We start from the raw sequence: 18,735 nt of genomic DNA, 5'->3' as shown, positions 1-18,735 counted from the left end.
ATTCTATCACTGAGAAAGAACATGTTCTTGGTGTCTTTCACACCTGTAAATGTATTTTTCTAAGTCCTCATTTCTCTCTAATTGTGTCTTATTTGTGGGGTAAATTCTCTAAGCTTCATTGGAAGGAAAATCATTGTCTTTTTATCCTCCCTGTGGGGAATTCATTCCACTTGTGTACTGATATGTGTGGCAGACTGAATAAAATTATTCCTAATTAGCATAAATGAAATAATCATTGGTCTATCTGGAGTCATAATTAATACATTAGGAAGAATTTACTGAGTGTCAAGGAGATAGACATTAGCATAAATGAGCTTATTTTAGATGGGCTGCAATTGAGACACTATTTCCCGTAAGAATGTTTGCCAAAATTAAGCAATAATAACATATCAATTTACTAAGAACCGTTAGCATGTATGGTCTGAGCTATTAACTTCAGCCCTGCTTTGAGCACCTTGATAGCTGAAAGAAGTTGTTGGTATCCCATAAAGTCACAGTAGCAAGCAAGACTGTGGGGATGAGGAGCTGAGGGGGCCCATGGAGACATGCAGAGGCTTTCTGCAATATGGACCTTGAAAAAAGCAGAAAAAAGCTGTAGAATCTTATCACACTGCCTGGTAATGCTGAGGTTTTATTGATTAAAACATGTCCCTCCTGAGAGCATAGTCTGTAGACAATAGTAAAACAAAGATTATCCTTACACAAAGGTACTTAAATAACTCATTTCTGTATTGATGCTCTGTTCAAACTGCACAGTTCAAATTATTTTCATACCTTTTTTCCCTCAGTCAGTCACCAGGCATCTATTACTCTGAGAGTAGATTTTTGTTTTTAGAGGACTCTGGAAAATGAAGAATGAATGCTTTACCCAGGGAAGACGTGAGATTCAGGAGAATTAAAAATAGGCTGTATCTCCTAGCAATTAGGTTACAGAACATATATCTAATATATTTAAGCATAGTCATCATTGTACTTAATCTTGAAAAGAAGTGACTACAAATAGAGCCTGACAGTGGGTTCATAAATACTTGAGTCTGGCCTAATTTCAGACATGAGGAATGACTGAAACTGGTTAAACCTCCCATATCTGACTCCAGTGAGAGTTGCTCTGGTGTCAGGTTAGTAGAAGGGGATTCTAGTATTGCACTCCCTTCAAGAAATGGTAATCCATTGCAGAATGATAAAATTACAGTAACCCAACAAGTTGGTATAAAATATTTTAAGGGCAATCATAACCCCTCATTAATTCTCATTGGGAGAACAGCAGTCTGGTAGATACCTCCTTCCTTGTCCCTTCTGTACCTCTTCTGTAGCTTCTGTACCTCTTTCCTTTTGTTTTTTCCTGTGAGACAAACTGTTACTTGCTTTAAATCTTTGCAGCAATCTTTGCTTAAAATTCTATTCTGTTGACTTATAAATGAAACACCACATTATCGGTATATTGACAAGGCTACTGACTGTTAGAAAACATAATTACTGTATATATATATATGTATGTATGTATGTATGTATGTATATATGTATAGCATAGTCTTTTTACAGTTCAATTAGAATAGGTAAGTGTTTTCTGGTCATAATATAGGTGCCTCATTAAGAGGTATGCAGGATGACTGATAACATGGGAAATGCCTCTTGGTTGATGGAATCTGTGTTGCTATCATCAGAACACCCAGTAAATTGATTCATTTTGGTACTGACTTCAGACAATTAAAAAACAGAATTAGTGAGGGGACCCAAGAAAAAAACAAGGCTTGATAATGCACCATAGTTCAGATGAAAGCAGCCATTCAGATTATTGAACAAATCAGTATAAAGTCTAAGAAAAACCAATAGGTAGGGAAACTGTCAGAATCACAGTACTGGTAAAGAAAACCTATTTAGGCTAACTTGCTGCTACATCTATTGCCTTCACAGGCATAATACATTTAGCAATAAAAACCTTCCAATACCTTTTTTCTAATCAAGTTGTGAGTCTTTGTACTGGGGAAAAGTGATAGTGATATTTCATTCTGTTTGTGCCCCTTGAGAAGGAGATAACCATATCCACCAGTATATCAGAAGTACGATTTCCAGAATTGCATGCAATCCATTGTTACAAGTGCTGTTAAAAAACAGCACTGACAGTGCTGACATTTTGGCCCAGTGATAAATGTTGGAGCAAAGTAAGACTATTTCCTTCAGAAAGGTCAAAGCCAAGGGAATAAATTAGCATAGCTCCTGCTTATGGAATAAAGGTGGGGAGCTAGAATAAAGATTGTCTTTGTTTTCCTTTTGTCCTTCTGAATAAGAGGATTATTGTTTTGTGCTTCCAGAAGGTAATCTAAAATGGAAGGATGGGAAGAAATCTTTGGGTTTTATATCCTGTCTGTGACTGTAAATGTTCAGTCAAACACAATGGGCTATATTCCTTCATATTAGTTGGTCTTAGTCCTCTTCTGCAACAAGGCCAACACTCTTCTTCATTTTCTGCACCTATTCAAGCTGCTTCCTTAAGATGTCTCTAAGAGATTAATATATACAGAAGAAGGATTAAAGAGTCTTAACTATCAAAAGTGGTAGTGGCCCTCAAAAGATATTTATTTGACCTTCCTCTCCCATGTCCTCTTGTCATCTTGGCCAAACATCTCTTTTCTGTTGTCCTCAATTCTGATGGAAGCTACTAAAAAGGTTGGAATTACTCCTCTGGTTTTGCTCACCTGGAAGTTTTGTAAGCTGTAAACAACATCAAGTTATGAATTTTTAGGCACAATCTTCTGACAGATAAATACAACTGAGCTCCAGGTACTTAGCATGGGAATCAAGATGTGCCTTCGTATGTTTCTGTTTCACACTGACTTTCTTTTTAATTGTTGCTTTCAAACACTGCAGTTGTTGAGCATTTTTAAAATAGTATTTTCTTCCTTTAATGTATTCTGAAGTATTATTCTGAGAATTTTTGATTTTGCTATCAGAAGCTAGGATGAGAGGTGTGGAGAATTATCCTCAGAAAATGTAAGACTTGTACAAAAAAATTTAAGCATTTTATTCCAAGCTGTGAAGATGTTACACCTCACTAATGGGAGACTTAGGGATTCTCTGTGTGAGATTTTCCTGTTCCAAGAGAACTTTTAATAGATCTTGACATTACTGCTGTTCTGCATTCAGAATAAAACCCTTGTCCTCCCTGCACCATTTCTTTGATGACTAGCAGGAGAATACCCCTCCTTTCAGTGGCCAGAACATTACTTTGGTAATTCTGCCCAGTCTTCATCTCTGCTCTTGCCTCACCTCTGTTATCAGATGTCACAAAAAGGGCAGCAAACTTTTTTTCAGGAGAGAACTAGGTCAGGATGTTTTTTAGTCTGTGCATGAAAAAAATGGAGAATGAAGGTTTCTTGGTGATGTAAAGAAACAGCCATACAGGCAGCCACAAACCTTTCTCTATCAGACAGGAAAGAAATTAATTCCTGTTCAGACAGTGGCTGAATTTACTACTGACATTAAATTAACTTCAAGGAGTTGCACCTATTTGCAGCTTTTGGCCCTGGCTGTGGTATCTCTCTTAGAGACGTCTGTACTACTTCTAATCTGACTTCAAACCTCAACATTCTGATTTGATTTCACATTTGTTATGTTATTGTAATTTAAGAATGAAAATGCTTTTATAATATAATTCATAAAGCAGCTTATGGTCTTGCATAATCAAAACAGTAAAACAGAAACAGCTCACTGCACTTTGAAATGTTTACTGAGCTAATGAAAAATTATAGCATCTTGGAATGTTAAGGGGTTGGAATGGGCCTTAAAGATCATCTAATTGCAACCCCTCCCTGCATGAGGGGCAACCTGTTCCAGAGTCTCACCACCCTAACAGTACAGTATTTCTTCCTGATACCTGGCCTAAATCTCCCCTCTTCCAGTTTATACCCATTACTCCTTGTCCTGTCACAGCAGTTCCTGGTGAAGGGTCCCTCTCTGGTTTCCCAGCAGGCCCCTTCAGATACTAGAGCATTTCTGTGAGGTGCCCACACAACCTTCTCTTTTCCAAGCAGGACAGCCACAACTTTCATCAGGGAGTGTAACTTCTAGGAGACTGGGGAAATTTTGGAATTCTTGATAACAGTGCAACCCAAATTATTCTGGACAGTGCATAAAACAAGCAGTAATTCATACATGTGGCTTGTATCATCATAAATGATGTGTCATCATAAATGTCATATTAGATCTGGCAAAAAAGCATTTCAGTTTTAAGTAAAATGTATTGGTTCTGCATGTACTGCGTCCCTGATTCAAAACTGCTTCTAGTTTTATGCATGGGATCCTGCACTTCCAGGCTGTCACTGATTGGACCAAAATATCTTATTCTTAAGCAGATTTAACTATATATACAAGGCGTTGTGAGAAAATTTGCACAGTTGATCAGAGCTTCCTCCAGCCCATCAAATTCACTTCAGTCTATCTAGACAGACAAGAGTAGATGCAAAAGCTTTTCTGCCCTGAATAATTGTCCAGATTCCAGCCAGAACAGGATTAACTTTTGCAGTAACCAGGAAGGGGCATGGCTAGGATCCAGAGGTTATTCTATACCACTTCACATTGTTTGGAAGATATTTTCAATGTATAGTGCAGCATTAAGTAACACAATTAGCTGTGTAATTAATCACTTAAAGTCATTATTCTTCCTACTCATGATACGAAACTGGACAAACTGAGGCATTGACTTAATCAAGTCCCAGTGTATCTAGAAACCAAGACCTGTTGTTTCTTAGTCCAGTCTTCCTGAAATGCTGTGTGCCATTCTGCCCCCTTCCCTTCCCAACAGGATGCCTCACAGGACCTCCTGTAGCTTTACACATCACTCTGAGGTTAACCAGTGCCACAAAATACAGTTATCTATGGTCTGCCACTGCCTCAAGGCTCTCTATGAGGCTCTCCAGCCTAGTCAGAGGCTACCAATGGTAAATTCATACCTGTGGGTTATTCCCAATCCAGTTTTTACAGGCAGCTGCTTTAGCCTTTTTGGAGCCATGAAGATCCACAGAGCAGCTGTATTATTAAATCCCAACTAGTGTGATTCTGAAGACACAGTTTTCTGGCTTTTTTAAATTAAGCACATTTTCATGAAAATAGGAGGGTTTGTTCTATGGAAAACAAAAAAGTGGTGTATTCCTCTTCTTCACCTTCCCCAATGTGTTGTGACAATTAATGAAAATTATTCTTCTTCTGTCCCCCTCCCACTTAATGGACTCTAATTCTTAAGCATGGGAAAAATGTGAATGTGCAGCATAAGTGAGTGGATACTGCCAATAAAAGTCTTGCTCTGCTTTCAGTGGCTGTGCATGTGTCACCTCCCCCCATCATTAATTTTCAAGCACTGAGATTGCAGTAATTTCTGCTTATAAGTGGCATGTTCATGTGTTTATTACTCTGCAGTGGAGTTCAGGACTATTTCTTATCTCTTTTTGCCAGTGTTTATTACCACTTCAATAGCTACAAGCAAAGCTGCTCTAAGACCTGAAGAAGTTGATGCCTTCAAACAAAGGCATTTTGAGAAACAAACTTTCTCTGTTAATAATTCTTCAAGCAGCAACAATATTTCAGGCTTTAAGATGAGAGTTGTGTAGATTTTTGTTCCAAAGGAAGCATTTTTAAGGATTATTCTGTTTCAAACAGTGATTGCTGATTATGTTTTAATTGCTGTCTTTGGGAAATGGTACAGTTGTACTCCTGACTACCTGAGAGCTTTAAGTGTTCTCATAAAATGATGGAGAAGATACTAATCCTAAAAAACAATGCAGTAGGGCACTGTAACCCTTCCCTGGTTTCCTGCCTGTTTGATGCATCATCGATTTTAGTTTCCCAGTATTAGCCACATCTGAGCCAATATGAACTCTGTGCTCACCCTAAATGTGCAGGACTTTGTAATTGCTGCAATTGTTGTCTGCTGGAGGCTTTTTGTGGCAGAGATCTCTCTACTGGCATTGGTAGAAGAGCCACACCTGGCTCCGTTGCCAAAATATGGCAACTGGTTGATACACAGATGCCTCTTAGTCCATGCTACAGTAGGATGTAGACTCCTCTTTCATTCTGCACTACCACCGTAAAAGTTTGCCTTAAAACCTTTATTCAGAAAGATGCTTAACCTTGAGTTTTGAGGGCTGTCCCTTAGTCAAAACTGCTGTCTGGAGAAGCAGGGACCCTCTAAAGCAGAGACCCTCTGGTACAGAGATTCTTCGCGGATGGCAGCATGAGGTCCATGCCCCTGACATCTTTCATTGAGGATTTATTGGAATTTGAATTGCTATTAAAAGGAGAATCACAAATGGGAAGTGAAGTAAGGCACTGGAGGTGGAGCACAGTTCTCACAAATTAATTTTATGGCTAGATGTTCAAACAGAACTGATCTGAATAGCGCCAGAAGATCATTACGTTCACAGATTGTTGATAGCATCTTGGGTTTAGGATCCTTCCTGAACGACCCTTCCTGAGTAAATTGCATGGAACTGATTTTACTGCTCCAGAAAGCCACAGGGAAGAGGCAGGACTGCCAGGACTTGAAGAATTTTGCAGGGGCCCAGGTGATGCAAGCCTCAGGGCTGTGCCATTAAAGCCATAATGACATAATGACACTCTGCAGTATTGTATGCCTCTAGTGACTAACTCTCGACCTGATGGTTTTAATGGGATAAAATCATTTTGGTGCTAACTGATGGCATGGGACTCTTTAAAAGCAGTGTGTCCTATCTCAGTGCTGGTAGAAGTTTAAGGTTTCCTGGAACAATAGACAATATTAAGAGTTTATAATTTTCACCTATTATTCCCATTCAATGATTTACACAAATGGAAAAGTATTGCATCCAGTTAAAAAAAGCAAAAAGAAAACCCAAAATAAGAAATAACTAATGTTTGGATAATTTTTAAAGCCAAATTAAATAATTTACATACATGAGCAAACATATATACACCTTTACAATACATAAAGCATCAAAAGGGGGGCCACAAGGATGGTGAAGGGTCTGGAGGAGAAGCCTTAGGGAGAGGTTGAAGTCACTTGGTCTGTTCTTTCTTTGTAAAGAAACTACCCATCGAATCTGAATAGAAATAAATGTTATCTAATTTAAATCCAAATTTAGGACGTTAGAAACTTTCCTCCATTAGTATTTTGTGTATGAATTTGTGTTTTGTAGCTTTAAATGAACTATTGTTATGGTGGCGTCTTACTTATCCTTCTTATATAATTAATATGTAATCATCCACAATGAAAACATTATTCATATCCTTCTGTGGTTTGAAAAGAATGGAAATGATCCTTCCTTTTCATTCTTATTTTCAGAAGGTTGTTTAAATCTGAGGAGTGAGAGCAAGAGGATTTGAATGCTGTCCTTGATTTTGTCACTTCTTCAGAAGCTTACTCCATTTTATGCCTTAGTTTTACAATTATGAGGGGATTCAGTGATTCTGTACTTCCTACTGCAGATAGTTTATTAATATTTACAATGAAGTTGTGATCCTTAAGTAGCAGGTTGTATCCAGATTAAAAAATATTACTTCTTTACAATTACTATTTCCATGTCAAAACTCTACATAGAAGCTTTGCAAAGCCACGCACAGTGTTATTGGCCCAGCTTTAGTTAGTACTGCATGTAACTGTACACAAAATCTGTACTTCTTGTTCTTCCATCTACAGAACTTGTGATGAATATTTCAAATGGCAATGGTGTAATTATCTTTGATTAGCAACTGTGCTAACTTTAAAATTTAAAAAAAAGTAAAGCAGATGTTGATTACCAAGCACTAATGTAGTGCTTCCATTCACAGCTATAATTCTGCTCATGAATATACATTAATCTTATGCACTGGTTGTTGTCATTATCTACAATCAAAAGACACTAACCAATACTGTTTCATTCTGGAGATACTTAGGAAATGTAAAGGAAGTACAGCAGTGACCACAGGTGAGGATAGTTCTGGATTATATAAAATCCTGCACTGCGTTTTGAGCTTTGCTAGTCAAAATAATATTTTTTTTTTTTGCCACAATCAAAATGTACTGAAATAAACTCTTACAGAGAAGGTAGTAATCAGAATAATAGAGATGATGATGATGATGATGATGATGATGATGATGATGATGATGATGATGATGATGATTACTACTACTACTACTACTACTACTACTACTAATATTCTGGTAGTAACAAGAATAATAATTAGAAAGAGATGAGAGTGCAAGGGCATGTGGAAAGTGGATGGAAGCAGCAGAGCTGGTAAAATATGTGTGATGGGGAAATCAAGTGGTGCTGTCACATGGAAAAGGAAGATTTCCTCAAGCCCTTAGTGTTTGATTAGTCTGTCAGCACCCAGGAGAGCTGAGACCCTTGTACCCAACCAATCTGTCAGTGTCCCATTTTGGGGACCCTTTACTGAGCAGTCCTGATGGATTCAGAGGGCAGTTTGACTGACTTGTGCAGGGTCACATACCAACAGAGGCACCTCCTCCTGCGTCTCCACACCTTTCTGGGAGTGTGTTACCTGCTGCCAACAGCTGCCAGCACCCTTGCAAGACTCATACTAACAGTTTGTAACATTATTAATAAAATTGTGACAGGTTAAGGTTCAAGGATTGCCTGTGATAGTATCTGACTGCAAAAACTTATTCAAAGCAATAATTCAAAGTTAGCCTGAGACAATCATTCAGCACAATTATCCAATGCATCCTTATTGGGGAGAAGACAGGTGTAGCCTGTTGACTGATCCCAGAAGTTACAATGGAGTGTTCCCTGACTTATCCCTGTTCTTCACTCACTTTTATACTATTTCTTTACATTTAGGTGGAGCTTGAGTGACTTTAGTCATACATCGTGCTCTGTGAGGGGTTGTCGTGCCTTGGAGTTAGTATTACCTCTGAGGTAAGCTAGGGATGGAGATATATGTCAGTATTACATCTGAGGACAGGAATTTCACCATGGTTGCTGGCTCAAAAGCAAGATGTCCTCTTTTATGGCCCTTGGTTTTCAGTTGCTGCGTTGTTATCAGCTAAAAGTACCACTGAGTTTCCTTCTCTGCAGTGGCTTTGGCAGAGCCTGGCTCTGTTTTTTCCACTCTGCTCTATCCTCCCTTTATTCCCCTCTAGAATTTACTGTGTGGGGAAAGTTGAGCATGCTGACTGCATTCCATCCAGGGAGTAGCAGCCACATTTCCCCTATATTTTCCATACTGTTATAACTGTGTCTATAACTTTCCAATTTTCTTTCATTATATCCCCCGTCTTTTTCCCATGGGTACAGTCCCATATAGTGACTGAATACTTAACAGGAAAAACCTTCTGGAGTAGTCTAGGAAGGGAAGGAGAAAGTGACCTACTAGCGAAAAGGTGTGAAAAGAAAGTGCTTTGAAATAATGTTATATCATTTATATATATCATGATATGTCCTTGTTATCAACATGTGAACTAATTGTCTACTTTTGTATTCTAAGGAAAAAAAAGCTGCTTATGGGGCAAAATTAATTTCTTCTTGGAGTCAATATATAAATACCAGCCGAGAGCTGCTAGAGAAATGCTCATTTCTCTCTACTGGCTCTCATGTGAGTTTACTTGGCTAGCAAAAATGTGAATGGCTAAAAGTGGGAACATCCAAAATGAAATGAAATTAAATGAATCTCATTATTGGGAACCTCCCCAGCTCCAACACTATCACAGTAGTTGTTGTAAAGTTAAAAAATAGCAACGGAAAGCTGAAATTAAAATCAGTATGTCTCAAATAAAACCTTGAGTGACAACAGGTTCTTGAGAGCTTCTGCTCTGCTGTACTTCCGCAGATTTTTCCTGCATGCCAACTCAGCACTGTGCAGGCTAAAATGCTGGGCTTGGCACTGTGTGTGCTATTCCTTCCTGCTTGTTCCTGATCAGCTCTAATTGTTGCATCCAGTATGCTGGGGGCTGCCAAAGAACACAAGTGCTGCAGGGCTCATAAACCAAGAACAGTTTGTAGCCATAGTAGCCTCCCATGGAACCTTTGCTTCTTTGGCTGTTTTCTGGATTCATCTCAATCTTGTGGTCTTTCAAAGAGTACATGTCTTTGTACTAGGCCATATCACACTTGATTGAACCTGACAGATCTCTTTAATAATTTATTAAATAGCAGTTTCCTTATGCAATTTTTAGGGCAATGTAAATGCATGGATTTTGTTGGAAAGGCGCTTTCCTTTCCTTTCTTTTTCTTTTTCTTTTTTTCTCCTTCAAACTATCACAGAAGGTGACAAAAACTGACTGAAAACCAATCTGGGAAGAGCACAGTCAGTAGATTAAGGCCTGCTCTGAGTCTTCATTTTCCTGTCTCGTTATTCTGACTGACATTTGGCAGAGCAAGGCTGTATTTCTATATGGGCTGTATTTCTAACCCACGTTTTTTTCAACAGCCATGCAGCAGACTCTAGGATAGCAATTGATTGTAGCGCTGTACAACTTAAACATGTCTGTGAAACACAGGAACTCTGTGATTACTCTCCTGGGTTTTCTAAAACAGATCTCAATGTTTCTTACATACGTTCTGTGTTTTCCTGCAGAGCTGAATCTGAAAAAATGCTCTCAAAATGCAGTGAGTATTCTTGTAGTGCTCAGCATTGTTGTAGAGAGGCACTGAGGTCCTCTCTCCTCCAAAGTGCAGTGGAGGAAGATGTTTGCATTTCACAGTATATTGCTTCACCACACAGTTCAGTCACATCAAGTTGCTATATACAAAATAATTATCATTTCCATCACTCAGAAGGAGTAAATCCAACTGCCTAATCTCTTCATATGGGTGTTCCTTGTATCTACCAAATAGAAGTGCAAAATGTCATGGTTTTCCTTCCCCGAAAAGGTACCATAAGTACCTGTATCACTGTAAGTGATTCTTACTGGAAGCAGAGGGAGGAGGAAATACTGTTTCAAAGCAAGTTCTGCTGCCTATTTTTTGACAGCATAGATTTAAAGGCATTCACAAGAAAAGCAGTGTGATTTCATCTACTGGCAGGATTTGGCGTTATGGTTTTAAATGGACTCAGTGTTTTGCCCTTGCAAAAAGGGCAGAAAGAAAAAGGAAAGAAAGAAAATTGCTTTGTACTTGTCTTTGAAAAAGACTAGACCAAGAAAATAATGAAGAACTGATAGAACTGGGAAGCACAGTGGCTCAGTTGCTGACTGTGCATATATACTCTGTCAAGATAAGGCCACAAAACATTTGGTTCTGATTTGCCTGACAATAATTTAATATAAATTTGATAACTCGGAATTCAGTGGTTACCGAGATTCAACAGGGATTCTGATAATATTTCCAGGTCTCAAAGAGACATGAGCAGTTGATATTTGCTAAAAAGGTTTTTATTGTATAAAAGCATCAGTTTCAAAGGCAAAGAGTTCAGAGAGTTAAAGTATTTTCTAAAAGCTTTTGGCATAAAGTCCCGAGTTCTGAGCAGCAGCTCTCTGGTATGGTCAATGTTCAGGGTAGCAGCTTCTTGGCACGGCGTTCTGTTGTCTTGGGCTGCAAAAGCAGTTGGTGATGATGGTGGTGCTGCTGTTCTTCTTCTGATGTTTTTTTTCCTTCTGTCGGTCATTCTTCTCCGATCCCCAATACAGGGGATTAAATTCATAAATCATCCAATCAACTAAAAACACGCTTCTAAAACAGTACTTTTTACACCAATCGAAGCTTAATTCTAACATGTGAAAGCAATGTTTTCTTCACCTAAATCTTACATATAGGTAATGTTTATGTGAATAATCCTATCTGTTCTATCTAAGAATGCAAGCTATATTTTCATTTGTTTAGAACTAAGTTGAATCTGTGAAGGGTATTATCACTGAGCTTTAAACTGATATTAAGGCTTTTCACTAGCTAACACAGACTCTTAGGGCACTTAAGCTATATTTTTACCTACTTAGAACTAAAACTTACACTTTTATTCTATATCTATGGTTTAATATATTTTAATTCTTTTCTCTCTCTGAGGAGCTCAGAGAGGCTTTTAGTTTGGATTCCAACAGTGGTAAGACTCCTATTTTAACTGCATATGATATGCATTTCAGGTCTTACTCACATTTCTGGCTTTGCAGCTCAGTCCTGTCACTACTAAAATATTGAAAAAAATGTGCAGGAATGCATAGTTCCTAGGAATAAAGACTCACAATGAAAACCCAAGCCAGCAGGTCTGTAGGGTGCTTGAACCTGCCTAGCACACAAGGGTTTTTTTGAACTAAGCAAAATTACCTTTCTTTTTCCCAGGTGACATCCAGGACACAGTTTTTCAAGGTCAAAAAGCTACTAAAACTCATCCAGCCATTCTCTTTTTAAAAACATTCTAGGAGAAGGGAGGGAGCAAAGGTAAGCTGTTGCCTTTGTGATGTTCTCAGTTTGTTAAACTGGATTCACCATTGTATCTGGCCCCCTTTTCAGACTTCTTTATTCTCCTTAGGCTTTCAGTTTAAGTCCGTGACTGAAGACAGCAAAATGCTGGTTTCACAGCACTGACAAGAGAGATTAGTTCAGTAAATTTGTCATGCTCCTAAACCTGGGGCTTGAATCCAGTCTGAATAAGATTCTTGAACTTTCTGAGATTATCATGCTGTAGGATGTAGAGGTTTTCACAATTCATTGAATTATACATGTAAGAAGAATGAGGTACAGGTGCTTTGTTGGAGTTACTCTTTCAGGGAATGTACTCCTTATCTGATTCATTTGGATGGTGTATTTCCTCTGCCTGCAAAATAGAGTTGTATCCAGGCAGCTAATTTGATTTCTAATTATCTTGTAAAACTAAGCAGTACTTTTCTCCCTCTTTCTCATTAACTGAACTTGATATATAATTGTTGATATTTTCTACATGATGGCTGTATTCCCATAATGATGGGGTTATGACACTAGCTCAGCTGAATTTAATGCAATACTTCACAGACAGTGGCTTTCACTTTTTCATCAGGACCACAGAAGAAAAAAAAAAAAGAGATGTTCCCCCATTTGGCACAATAAAACATTGTGCATTATGCACATTGCAGTCACTGACAGAGAGCACTGCAAAGCCTGACCTCTTGATCTCACTGCTGTAGGTACAGAGAATTTTTGTACTCAAGAAAATGGTGTATATTTGCTTCACTGTGTCAAACAGGTTTATCCCCTGGGGCTCCACAAGAACACCTGCTTTTTTCTAGTCCATAACCAGATCAGAATTATGTGTCCTCTGGTATGCAGAATCAGAGAAGGAGGTTGGAAAAGACATCTAAGATCATCAAATCCTACTATTAACCCACTGTGAGGTGCCCCCCACCCAGGGAGGCAAAGATTTAGTTTCAGATAAGCATTGTTAAAGTGAGAGGCATGGCTTTAAAACCCAGCAAGAGTGGATTCCATTCCTTTGCCGAGGGGAATGTGACCTTTGAGCCCAGGAAGAGTTGCTCCACCCCAGAGCCCTCTTGGGGTGGCAGCCCAGGGTGTTTTGATTGGGTTTGGGCCCCTGGGATTTCTCCATTGCTGTGTTCCTATTAATCCCTGACCTTAAACTCCACCTTGGTTCTGTCCCACAAAACCCATCATCCTGCCTCAGTTCAGTGTTCTCTGTCTCTGGATCTAAGCTGAGTTTGTTCCTGCGGTGAATAAATGGTTTCCTGAGCAGAAGCCTGTCTTGTTGGAGTCCCGTGTCAGTCAATGGAAACTGTAGCCTCCCTGGACATTATCCTGCAGCCCAAGAACGCAACAATCCACCACCAATGTTCAGCACTAAACCACATCCCCAGCTGCCACAACCATACATTGTTGAACACTTCCAGGGATGGTGATTCTATCAGTTCTTTGGGCATCCCTGTTACAGTACCTGATCCCTCTTCCAATGAGGAATTTTTTTTAATAACCAATCTAAACCTTTCTTGGCACAACTTGAGGCCATTTTTTCTCAACCTACCACTTATTACTTGGAAGAAGAAGGCTGACTCCCACCTGTCAGAGAATTTGTAGGGAGAGAGAAAGCCCCCCCTGTCCCTTCTTTTCTCCAGCCTGATCTCCCCCAGCTCCCTCAGCCTCAACTCGTGTTCCTTCCCCACCTCTGCTGCCCTTCTCTGGACATTCTCCATCACCTAACCCAACACATGGATTGTCAAGTTTTCTCACATAACAATTTGTTCAAAAAAGGGGATAAAAATATAAAAGCAAAGGCTGAATTTTAAAATTTCTCAGTTAATATTATGTTCAGCATTAGACCAAGAATATATATATATGAATGTAATTTGATTTGTAACATTGAACAAAGCCTGGCTAATGAATCAGAGGCAAAATTCATAACATAATTGCACTTGCAAAACAAATGTGCTATTATTTGCTGTTCATTTAGAGCAACCCTTCCTGAATAAACAAGTAGAATATTTACACATTGAAGTCTCTGTGTCTAATTGTGTTTGTGCATGTAGTTACATATTGCAATTACTGTTCCTTGATGCTATGCATGCATTTTTAAAAATCTAACTTCATCAATTTATATTCAGCTTTATTGCCTCACAGATATATCTGAGGCTTGTGTGTGTATATATATATTTTTTTTTTTTTATTTTTATTTTTTTCTCAAGCAATTACTTTTAACTAAAGGTGTCACAGTCAGACCCACCAGGTATGTATTGGTTTCTCTTCAAGAAAGGATCATATGGTGAATGACTAAACCGAGAGAAAATTCAGACTGTCCATTTCACAAGGAAGTGAAGGCTATTCACATGGAAAATGAGAAAGAGGCTGAACCTTAAAGTTTGAGGTAGGTTTAGTAGTAGTTGGGATTTTTCCTTAACTAATGGCAATTCATTAAATTCTGATCTTGAAATGACCCTGATTCCTACTACACGAAACTATATGCTTAGGCCTTTCATGAGGGAGTAAAAAAAATAGTACCATTTTGCCCTTTAAAAGTTAGGTCTTTTTTGACTGCCCCATAATGGAGTTTTAAGCAGTACTAAACTAATCCTTATCCTAAAACCTGGCCTTTTCTCCCCAAGTGAATAGCATTGGATTTTGATTTTAAAATGCAGACAACTTTAGAATTACAGTTAAGGACTGTATAGAATGATATCTGGAGTACAAAATAAAAAATAAGAATTAAAATACAATCTGGTAAGGTAGAATAAGGCACAGCACTCTTTAATTTAGTCAGAATACCTTAAATTGTAGAAAATGTTTTAATTCCACTACTTTAAAAAGTAATCAAGTCCATAAATTACAGGTAAAGGAGGGGATAACTGATTTGAAATCTGAAAGACTGCGAAGTGTCCACAACCAGAACAAGACATGGAATTCTTAAGTAAAAAAAGAGCAATTAAAATGCGGAAAGTGCAGACTCTGGACAGGCCAAAAGAAAAAAAGTTGTAGCAGATGAAAATGATGTCACCAAAAATCTTAAAGCTTCTTTTCTCTTCTTCTGTATGACTATACTATTATATATAAGTATCCAAGAAACGTCAGTGTTTGTGGACTCTTCGGAAAGTTATCAGTCCTTGGTAGCAGATCTACATGAATAAAAATCTGAATTTCTCTTCACATTGTTTGTATGGTTAAAGAAGGAAAATTTCAAGGGAAAAGAGTTAATTTCTTGCACCTATCACTTCCCCTTTAGCGACTGAAGATCCTTAATTTTGGCTTGGAAATTTTCATTCAGTCATATTTTGCTCATGAAAAGATCTCTTTTTTTTAACTTTTAAACTTTCAAAACAAAACAAAACAAACACAAAAAAAACCCCAACAAAACAAAACCAAACCAAAAAAAACCAAAACCACTTTATTTTTCCTGAGCATGAGCATGCCAGTGGGGCTATTTGGATTGCTATGTGAAAATTCCTCAACCTCTTTCCAGAATGAAGTTGTAAAGAATAGTGAGAAAGATAATTGCTTAGAGCTAGTTCAGGGAAGAGTTTCTGTGAAGTACTTTGTGGTACTAGGATGAAACCAGCTAACATGACAAAATTATTGAAAAAAACACTAGCAAGTAATTTCTTCGATCCCTTTCCATCAGGATATGTGCAATCTAGACTACTATAACTACATACAGTGACTGTTCTAAAGCACCTATTACCATAATATTGGGGTAGATGTTATATTATTTATCAAAACATATGATATATGAAATAAATTTCAGAAATGCATTTCACTCTGCAGGATTCCAAAACACTCTATGGAATAATTTTGAGTCCAGAAATACAGAGGAAGCCTGCTGGTGCATGGGAAACCACCTTATCAGCTTTTAGCAACACATAGATCCCAATTACTAGAGAAACCACCCTTTAGATTCCTCTACAGATGTCTGAAGACAAGGTATCTCAGAGGAAATCAGGAAAGGAAAACTATGGAGGAAACTCTGATGGGGAAATGTGTAGCTCAGGGACAGACAGACACCTTTGCTATGTTAACCCCTGATGACTCCTTTTGGTGTCCACAGGCAAAGGAAAGTGAAGCACTGCAGCAACCACTGCCTGTAACTGTGCCTGAAGAATACTTTTCTAACCAGCAAATGCACAAAGCTCAACCAATTTTTTTTATTTAAATGGCTAAATCCAAAATATATGTTCCCAATAGCCCTCCCAGTGACTAAGTAAGCCTGCAGATACCTATTTGTCCGCTAACTAGGATGCCTCAGTAGCTGTCCACTGAGCCAATACAGAAGTCTTTTCTTATTGAGCCAGCATGGTGTATAATCTCCAGCATGATTAAGAAATCAGACTTTTCCTTTCCCATAATACCTGAAGAGACAGGTCAAATGAATACACTTATAAGAGAAAGACAGGTAAGATTTCACAGGAGCTCATGCTTTTCCCCTGAACACAGGGGAAAAGAAGAAAAAATGTGTTATGCATTTTCCTTATTTTTTTCTTGGAACCTGGTGTTTATGGGTTCCACTCAGAAGATGAGAAACTGAGCTTCAAATCCTCCTACTGTTTGTTTAAAGCAGGAGTTTGTTTCTAGGAGCATGTGCTTCTACAGTCTGAGATAAACTTCTTACCATTTCTGCTATCAAAGCTTTCCTGCAGCCCTTTTCTTCTTAGAAAGTGAAACTTAAGCCCATCTCTTTAGGATTCCCTGCCAAGGGTTCAGATAATTGAGACTGCAAGCATCTCTCGATTAATACAATTTTAACACTTGTATCAAGAAGATTATGGTGTGGATAATAGCAGGGCACTTAGGGTTAGGTGTGGTGAAGCTGTGCCTAACTCTTTGACATGGATCAAGACACTGAGATGATTGCTTTAGTCCTCCCTTGTTAAAATTCTAACTGGTGTCTCAAAAATTTTAAGTTATACAACAGTTCATAGTAGGAAATACAGAAAAATATTTCCAATATGAATTAGAGGTTGGAGAGGAAATACAAAATAAAACTACTTAGGACATGGTGGTGAACACAAGTATTCATGCTTAAGTTTTGTATCTTTATGATTGTGAGAACTGGGGTGTCATCTCCTCTAAAAAGGCAGAGCTGTCACAGTAGCCTAAGACCTGATTTTCTTCTATTTAAGATGGAGAATGCAGTCAGAGAATGCAGGCATGGCTCACTTCTGCTTAGCTCTGGGTTTGGAGTGTCCTCAGAGAACAGAAGTCTGGCAAGGCAGTGAATTCTGTAGCCTAGATAGGAAGGCTGCCTAGGGTCAACTATTGCAGTGGTGGAATTTTGTGATAGATATTCTACTGGAAATGGCTCTGTGTTGCAAGACACACTAAAATCCAGTAATGGAAGATCACAAGTTTCTGGTTACCAGCATCAATCTTTGAGTTGAAGCTAGAGTCCTACAGATGAGATACTTTGTCTCTAACTACCCATCACCTCACTGTCTCAGAGGGAAATCTTTGGGTGAAGAAATAGACAGAAATAATAAGAGACTTCATTGTTCTGGTATTCAAGAAAATAAGATTGTCAAGGATGTTTAGACAGAAGAATTTCTGTTGCTGAAATATTGTCAGGGCAAATTGCATAATTAGCGACTAATTAACAATGGAATATTGACAGTTCAGTAAATGGAAGTACTGTGTGACCCACACCTATCATTCTGTAAGGCTGCCTTTGGCAAGCAGAGTCAGCTAGAAGTTAATACTATGCACAGGCAATGAAAAGAAAAAAAATTACGAACAGGGGAAATACTATCATGTTTCTTTATGACAGCTCATTTTGTGTACTTAAAAAAGTGGTCTATAACTTTTTTTTAAATTCCTGTTTCTTTTTCTCTTTCTGATTCTGCTGCTGTGCTTCTGCACTTCTCTTCACTCTTGGATTTCTCAGCTTCTCTGAGCTGAGCTCCTTGGGTATATTCCCTTATGGGGAGTCCTTCTTATTTCAGTTCTCCGGGTCAGGACAAAAACTCCAAAGCCTGTTAGGATCTTGTTTATCGTGTTTATTAGGATGTTATCACAAAACTTGTCAGGTCTCTCCAGACTTTCTGCACAAGTTTAATGCATCACAACCTGGCACATTTTGTTCTGATGGTACAAAATGGCCTTGTGGCTCACTTTGGGCTTTGATGGCATAAAATGGCCCCGAACTATGCAGTTCTTTTATCTTTATACTTATTCTTATGCAATTAACAATAGACACGTATATTATTTTTCTTAATGACCCAATGACCCATTACCTGTGTCACTGTGGCATTTTCTATCCAATCAGTTACTATTACCCAAAAACCTCTAGCATAAGAACATGAAGAAGAAAGAAGGAAAAGAAATGAGTTTAAATCCTCCATCTTGTGTTCTGCTTTCTAAACTATTTCAA

This window comes from Pseudopodoces humilis, chromosome 7 (assembly GCF_049639895.1).
Source record: "Pseudopodoces humilis isolate 2021_Gansu_Grassland_sample_001 chromosome 7, ASM4963989v1, whole genome shotgun sequence".
Classification (NCBI taxonomy): Eukaryota; Metazoa; Chordata; class Aves; order Passeriformes; family Paridae; genus Pseudopodoces; species Pseudopodoces humilis.
Note: the sequence above shows the minus strand (reverse complement) of the source record.